The sequence below is a fragment of the Callospermophilus lateralis genome, chromosome 2, assembly GCF_048772815.1.
Source record: "Callospermophilus lateralis isolate mCalLat2 chromosome 2, mCalLat2.hap1, whole genome shotgun sequence".
In the NCBI taxonomy this organism is placed as follows: domain Eukaryota; kingdom Metazoa; phylum Chordata; class Mammalia; order Rodentia; family Sciuridae; genus Callospermophilus; species Callospermophilus lateralis.
This window is the reverse complement of record NC_135306.1, coordinates 70,393,351-70,401,678: the sequence shown is the minus strand read 5'-3', so window position 1 is coordinate 70,401,678 and position 8,328 is coordinate 70,393,351.

The window sequence follows — 8,328 nt, the reverse complement described above, 5'->3', positions numbered from 1 at the left end:
AAATGAAAGTATGATCCAGGTAGAACATAAGGAGAGTCCCAAGAGAAGAGCAGCCTTGTATCTTCTGTGTTGTGATTTTTATGGCCTGCTTGGGATTCTCTGACCCCATAGATTATCCATTTAGAACAGTATGGTTGTAGCATGAAGCCTTATATCAAATACTGGCACCAAACATGCTCTTAGATTTTCCAGTCTTTGGGACTGTGAGCAACATAAACTTCTCTTGTCCATAATTTACTCAGTCTGTTATATTCTGTTATAGTAGCAGAAAATGAACTAACACAGAAAACTGGTACCAAGAGTATGGTACCAAATATCAAGCTATTGTTATACACAATAATTTGGAAAGAACTCAAGGAATTGTACTGAGTGAAAGAAAGATCACATAATGTATGGTTTTACTCATATAACATTCCTGAAATGACAAAATTATAGAAATGGAGAACTGATTAGTGATGGATAGGTATTAGAAATGATGAGGGGAAGGGAATGGGTATGACCCTAACGGGGTCACATAAGGGAAATGTTTACAGTGACAGAATAGCTCTGTATTTTGATTGTGACAGTAGTCATATAATTTTGATAAAATTATGTAGAATTATATTCACACAGTATACCAATGTCGGTATCCTACGTTTGATACTGTGCTACTAGTATGTAAGATAATACCAATGGGGGAAATTAGGTGAAGAATATATGGGACCTTTTTGTATTGTTTTTATAATTTCCAATAAATCTATAATTAATTTAATGTATATATTCAGCCTGAACTCAAATCGCAGAAAATTCAAGGAATCGCTTCTAGTGAGGCTACTATGAACTTCATGTACTTGTGTCTTTTATTATTAGATTTTAGTTGTACATACCATTATTTTTTGTCTTCTTACTATATTGTCCCTTTTATTATTATTGAATGTTTCTATCTTTGTAGTATTTAGTGTGTGTGTGGATGTGTGTGTGTGTGTGTGTGTGTGTGTGTGTGTGTGTGTATGGGTGGTCTTTTTAAAAATCCTTTATCTTTCATTCTATTTGTGTCTTTGAATATAAAATGTGTTTCTGCAGCCAGTATTTACTGGATCTTGCTTCAAATCCAGTCTTGCATTCTCTGTCTTTTGATTTAAGCATTGAATCCATTTACATTTGAAGTAATCAATGTTATACTTGTATTTATAGCTTCCCTTTTGCTATTTATTTTGTATACATCTTATTTTATTTCTCTCTTCCTCTTCAATGTCTTATTCTGTGTTAACAAAACTTTTTGTATATCATTTAAATTTCTCTGCTAATTAATATTTTTCATTTAGTTTTTCTTTTCATTTGTTGCTGTTCTAGGTATTATACTATGCATCTTAATTCGTCTTCTCAGGTTACTACTAGCTCAATTTCATGTAAAATAAAGCAAATTTATTCCAACATAGCTGCTTCTTCTCCCTATTTTGGTCTATTATCATGACCATTTATATTAATTATAATATATATATATATATAAATATATATATATAATGAATTATACAATATAGTGTTATAATTGTTGATTTCGACAATCTCATGATTTTAAATTAAATCAAGAGAAGGTAAAGAAAAAATACATATTTATGCAGTCATATATATATATTTATCAACTTTGGTTATTTTTATTTCTTTCTACGTTATTGAGTATGATGTCATTTTCTTTCAGCATGAAAGATATACTCTACTATTTCTTTTAAGGCAGGTCTACTAGAAACACTTTTACTTTTTTTTTTAAATTTGGAATGTTTTATTTTCCCATTCATTTTAAAAGATTGCTTTATAAAATATAGACTTCCTGGTTGACAGTTTTTCTTTCAGTATGTATGGCTATGACTTTTGATAGTTAAACTGATGATCTTTCAATTTTACATTGGTGTGAAAGTGATGCACATTCTGTAGAAACTATACTTAAAATTTTAAAATTTGATCTTTTTCTATATCTAGTTCTATGACCCTCTCATTTCCTGTCCTCTCATTGGAACTATTTTAAACCTAGGTAGAATTTAATAATTACAAACTGTGAATTTATACTTTAAATTTAACTGTTATTTTCTCTGTGAATGGAGATGCACAAAAGTGTGATGATATCCAATTATCAGGTTAAATAAAAATCATAATTGCAGTTGTGCCTTTTTTTGCATTTGCATTGGAAAATAATCTTTTTTACACAAGTAACAGGTTTTAGCTACAAGATCTAACTATATTTATATTTATTTAAATTATTCTTGAATTCCCTTGGAGGCATTGATCACCATTTTACAGATGAAGAAACTATGGCTGAGAAAAGGACAGGCATGTAAAAACTGATGTGATGCAGAGCATAAACCCAGCTGGTCTGACCCTCAAGATCATGTTCACATGGTATGTGACTATGTGTTTTGGAAATTCGTGGTATTGTTTCTAACTGGGAGTAATATAATTTTTAGAGGTGAGACTTTTTCATTTCCCTTTTTCCTTTCCTGTTGAACTTGTAGCATTGCTCCTGAGACTGATAAAATGAATCCACTCATTGCAGTTTTAGCCTCTTCTACTCTGGAACAACTTCCCTGGGGCAGAGTGGTAATTGCTTTTACATACCTTATAGCTCTCTTGCTTTACTTGAGAAGACAAAGTGTATAAACACAATTGCTTTACAGTCACTTAAATACAGGTAATCTTTCCTTTGCCTTCTAAGTATTGGAAATGCTTAGGTAAACATCTGTTATGGTTTAGATATAAGGTGTCCCTCCCAAACTCATATGTGAGACAATGCAAGAAAGTTTAGAGGTGAAATGATAGGGTTATGAAAACCTTAACCCAATCAGTGCATTAATCCATTTGAATGGATTAACTGGGTGGTAGCTGTAGCCAGGTAGTGTGTGGCTGAAATAGGTAGTTTCCTGGGGCTTGCCTTTGGGATATATATATTTTGTCCTTGGTGCAAGGAGCTTATTCAGCTTCCTGGTGTCAGGTCTTGAACTGTATATGTCTTCCAAAACACCCTTCTGTCATGATGTTCTGCCTCACTTTGGGCCCAGATCTGGCCACTATGGAATGAGGTCTCTGAAACTATGAGTGACAAATAAACTTTTTCTTCTCTAAAATTGTTATTGTCAGGTCTATCACTCACAACGGTAAAAAAGCCGACTAAAACACCTAAGATTTTAAACTTAGCTTCTTTAAAATTAGCAACTTTTAACTTTGATATGTTAGCCAGAATAATACTTCCAAATTCAACATGTTGTCTATCGTCTTTAATACATGCAGAATATGTGGTGATAGTATGGAGTATGAAAGTAACCCATATTTTTTTCCACTGCTGAAAATCTCTGTGATCAACAAAGATGTTATATACTATTTTTAAGTTTCATTTATTTCTTCCCAGAGTACAATTCCCTTTTAAAGATCACACGTGGGTTCTATACTGGAAAATACCCATATTGAATTTGAGTAACACTTCAGTTAGATGAGAGGATACTTACTTGTTTAAATTCACTTTTTTTTTTTGTCTGAGAATACCTATGAAGAGTGAAAAGTGTGTCCCCTGCCCTCTGGGATGAAGAAGGCCAGATGTACTGAGAATGCTAATGTTTATCTTTTGAGAACAAATGTGGCCCAAATCATTTTAATCTTTGTTTTTAATATAGTTCTCGTTGGTTGTTTATTGTTAGCTGATGGAAGAAGATGCAAGGAAGAGGAGGAAATTAATTATTTATATGGATAACAACAGAACATGTGAGATGTGGATATTGGTCAAGATGAAACAGTTTTCTTAACAGATTAATACAATTTAGGCAAAGATAAGACACGTGTACACATACACATTAGTTGTTTATAGGGAATTGGTTATGAGATAAATCTCACCTTTGAGACTGATTCTGAATCCCAGGGGACCAGAGGAACATACATGTAGCTATACAAACTGCTCTCAATGAAAAAATGAGAAAAAAAAAGGCATAAGAGAAATTCATTTTTTCCTGACTGGTTTTCTGACCTTAAATCAAATTTATCTTTTTGCCAGAGGTTATTTTGCCAATAGCTTTATTCATTCTTAGGAGGCTCAGCATTTGAATATGTCAGAGCATCACTTTGCACTCACTGTGGCTCAGGAAGAAGGGTTGCTTATATAGAAAGAAGAAACCTCTAAGAAGGTTTTTGGCCCCTGAGGTTTGTCTACAAATACCCTATTATTGTGGATCACCTCAGGCTCCTGAGATGTGTTAATTTTCTAAAAAATCAGCTCCAAAGCTACCACATAAACTTCAGAATTCTCTGTTTCTGTCTGTCTTCTCACAGTTTCAATTGACTATTACATATGGACCCACAGAGTCTAGAATATAGTTTGGTGGTTTCTAATAATAAAGTGAAAGCAGATAATGGATGAATTAGGTCCTAAAGCAAAACCTATGTCCTGATGTGTGAATGCTTCTGTAACTTTTGGGAAAAACATAATTTTTTTCAGATTGCCTTTCCAGGGAATGGAATTTAAAAATGAGGCACTTAAGGACATTATTTCTTAAAAATGGTAGCAGTTAAATTCTCTGAAAAGATGGAAAAATTGAGAAAACTTTCAAAATGTGTAATACAATGTTCAGATTTGTAATTAGCCAGTGTAGGAATTGAAATACACAGATTTGAGGCCTTAGAAAATGAACAAGAGTGACTATGGGAAGATGAGTAGCCTTTAGAAATATCTCAGAAAGTAATATACTGATACGTAGTCCCAGAGTCCCCATGCAAAGTCCCAGTCATGAGGAATCTGAAGAGGAGATAAGCATTCCCAAATACCTTTTTGGAGGAAAAATAAAAATGAAATATTTTTTTTCTTTTTTATTTCATATTAGTGCAAAGCCTGCTAAATAGTAATAGCTAGTTGAGAAAATAAAGGAGTTAGAGTTGACATTAAGATATAATTTTTTTTATAAAGCTCTTTGGAATTCAGAATTGACTTGGTGGAATGTCAACAATTGTTTATGACCATATATAGCTGTGACAGTACATAAATAATACATGTTTGCTTCATTTTAGATCTATGAGCATGGGATGCTAGGATGATCTTAGAAATATTTACTCTTTCTCATTTGCAGTTATTTCAAGATTTTCTGACCAAAAAGGTGGAAGTCAACATTTCTCCTCATAAGGTTTATGCCATTGGCTATAATAAAAAGGTAGATTTTCTATATTCTGATTTATCTGGAGAGTTCATTAAAATTCTCAGATGAGCTTGCCTTTTCATCTATAAAATATGTTTTGATACTATGTAGTGACTATATCATTCCTACACTTTAGTGTATATGATAATTGTATATAAACATCAGGCAGACTTCAAATAGAAATTACTCTGAGCTTAAAACAGTGAAGCTGTTGGGCAAAACATAATTCTTTTCAAGGAAACCCCCACAGTTAGGGGTTTAGGATCTCAATGTATATTTTTGGTGGGTCACAATCCAATAATTTAATGCCATATTAGCTATACAAATAATGGTAAACTAAGAAACCAAATAGGACACATTCTAAGGATTAAATAACAGGAGGAAGCCATTGCTATCATGCATTAGTTATCTATAACTGTGTAACAAATTGCCTCAAACTTAATGCTTTAAAACAATAGAATATATATTTTTTATCTCTTACAGTTTTTGAGGATCAAGAATGTAGACATGGATTACATGGGTTCTCCTGACTCAATGTCTTTTTGGAGCTATTGACTAGGGCTATACCTCCCCAGTGGGTGCTTGACTGGGGTGAAGAATCCCTTTCCAAGCTTGCTTAGGTGATGGGTGGAGAGTTTTACTCCTTGTATATTTGTAGCATTATGTCATGGCAACTGGCTTCCCCAGAGCAAATTGTCTTTTAAGAGAATTAGTGAGAGATATGCTCAAAACAGAGCCCATTTTAAAAAAATTTCTGAAGTGATATTCCATCACTTCTGCCTTTGTCTGTCTATTTATTTTAAGTGAGTTGCTAGATGGAGCCAATACTTAAGGGAAAGGGAGTATACAAGGTATGCATAGTGGAGGTGAGCCTATTGGTTTTCTGGGGCTGTAAGAACAAAATATCACAAAATGAGTGGTTTAATAGAAAATTAATATCTTGATTCTAGAACCTAGCAGTTCAATATTAATGTGCTAGAAGAATTGGTTTCTTTTGGGTGGTGATGGAGAATCTGCTCCATGCCTTATGCTTAGCTTCAGGTGATTTGCTGACAATCTCTGACATTTCTTAATTTGTAGATGTACCCCTCCATCTTTGCTTTCATTGTCACATGGTATTTTCCCTGTGGATACGTATGTATCTGTGTCCAGATTACCTCTTTTTATAAGGATGGGAGTCATACTGGATCAAGGTCCACCCTAATGACTTCATTGTGACTATACCTGTAAAGATCCTAATTAATACAAATAGGGTCACATTCACAGGCTCCGTGGGGATTAGGAAGTCAGAGTTTCAAACACCCACAGTTAGGGGTTTAGGATCTCAATATATCTTTTTGGTGGGTCACAATTCAACGCATAACCAGGAGCTGTGATAGAGGCCCACACAATTAGTGGAGGAGGCAGTATTAAAAATCCTAGCCGAAAGGTTACCCAAAGGAATGTAAGGTCATGGTAGGCTTTCTGGAAGGAGTCATAGAGAAGACTCAGCTGCTGCCAGAATTGCTATGTGAGCAGAGAGTGATTGGTTTTCTCTCTACCCTGGCCCCCCCAGAAGTATACAGTCCAATTTTCCCTTGCTGAAATTTAATCAATAAGGAAGCCTCTAAGAGTCTACCTCCTGCAAGACTGAACAGAGTAGGGGAAAGCCAAGCAACATACCTGAGGACAGATTGCCCCCATGACAGGAATATATGCATCCCATGAGATCTGCAGGGCAGAGTTCTAGGGTGCTGCAGTGAACTCACAGAGTACTACTGGGTATTTTAGTGTTGGGAGGTTAACAGAGTAATACTTGATATCTGTTGGAAATCACATGAAATTCTAGCTTGAGATAGTTCATGGGTTCCACATGATATTGTGCCACATTCCTTTCTGAGTTCTTGCAGATGCCATGTCCTAACTACTTTGATAAGTAGAATTGGAGCCATATCTCTGTCTAGAGGAGCTATAAAAAATTCCTGTCATTAAGTGCACTAAGAAAGTTTAAAATTAGTCTTTATTTATATTATTACCCACCACAGCCATATGTATAGATCATGCCCAAGGAAGTTAATTCTTCAATATCTTGGCAGCTAACTTCCTGCCTGTTATCATTCTCAATTTTACCTAAGTATTGCTGAAGTCAAGGTTGGGTCATGAGATTGTCCAGTTGGGATAATGCACTGAGGATAAAAGTCTTTCCTGAGAAATACAGATTAACTTTTGTTGGTCCTGGAAATCGGCACTTTCAGGGTTTGTGATTTATTTGCCAAGGCTGCTGTTTAAAAGGAGAAAACGTTTGGAGGAGTAGGTGTGTGTGTATGTTGGAGTTGGACTGAACAAGCTCTCAGCTCCTCACATACTGTGCATTTATGGACAGCAACAGTCTTTGCACCTGCTACTCCTCATTGCCAGTGCAGACTTCCTTCTCTGACCACCTGCCACTTCCACCAAGGGCTGATTTTCCCTCCAGGGCTTAGTCAAGGATGTACTTAGTCCAGAGTGTTTTTCTGTGTCTCTAAGCCTGGTTTGGTGGCCTTTCTATGTTTATAGCTGCTGGTGCCCTTCTGTGGACAGTGAACTGGACCACAAAGCATCTTTGTGTCTCTCTCTTGCTCACTGCTTTGTAAGCTCTATAAGGGAAAGAATTTTAGCTGTCATGTGGTACCTCTAGGATCTCTTGGCACATAGGCATTTAATAAGTATTTGAAAGATGATTGTCTGTTTAGGAATCAGATTAAAACAGAGAGGCCATGGCTTTCATTCCAGTGAGCCCAAGGCAGGTGCTTCCTTTGGTGACAAAATATTTTCTCTTATATTCCTCCAAGACACTACAACAGGAAATGCTACTTTAATAAGAAACCCAGTTTAATAAGATCCACATATTCACATTAGGACTCAAACATGCATAAAACTTTATTTATAGCAGATAATGGTACCCTTACTTGCCTTTTCAATGTTACTCAACAATTTCCTGTTTACAACTTAGTCTGTTCTGTGTTAACTCAATCTCTTTAGAGGGGGAAAAAAAGGCTTTTCTTTTTCATGAAGGGGTCAGTTTAGACTGACTGGGTTGGCTTAAGAGTCTTTTGCTATGAGAAAGAAAGAATATTCTGTGACCATCTTCTGACCCTTGGCTCCTGTTGTGGTGTAGATTATCTTTGTTGGTCACTGGGTGTCCTCTGTTGGCACCTGCCTGGTT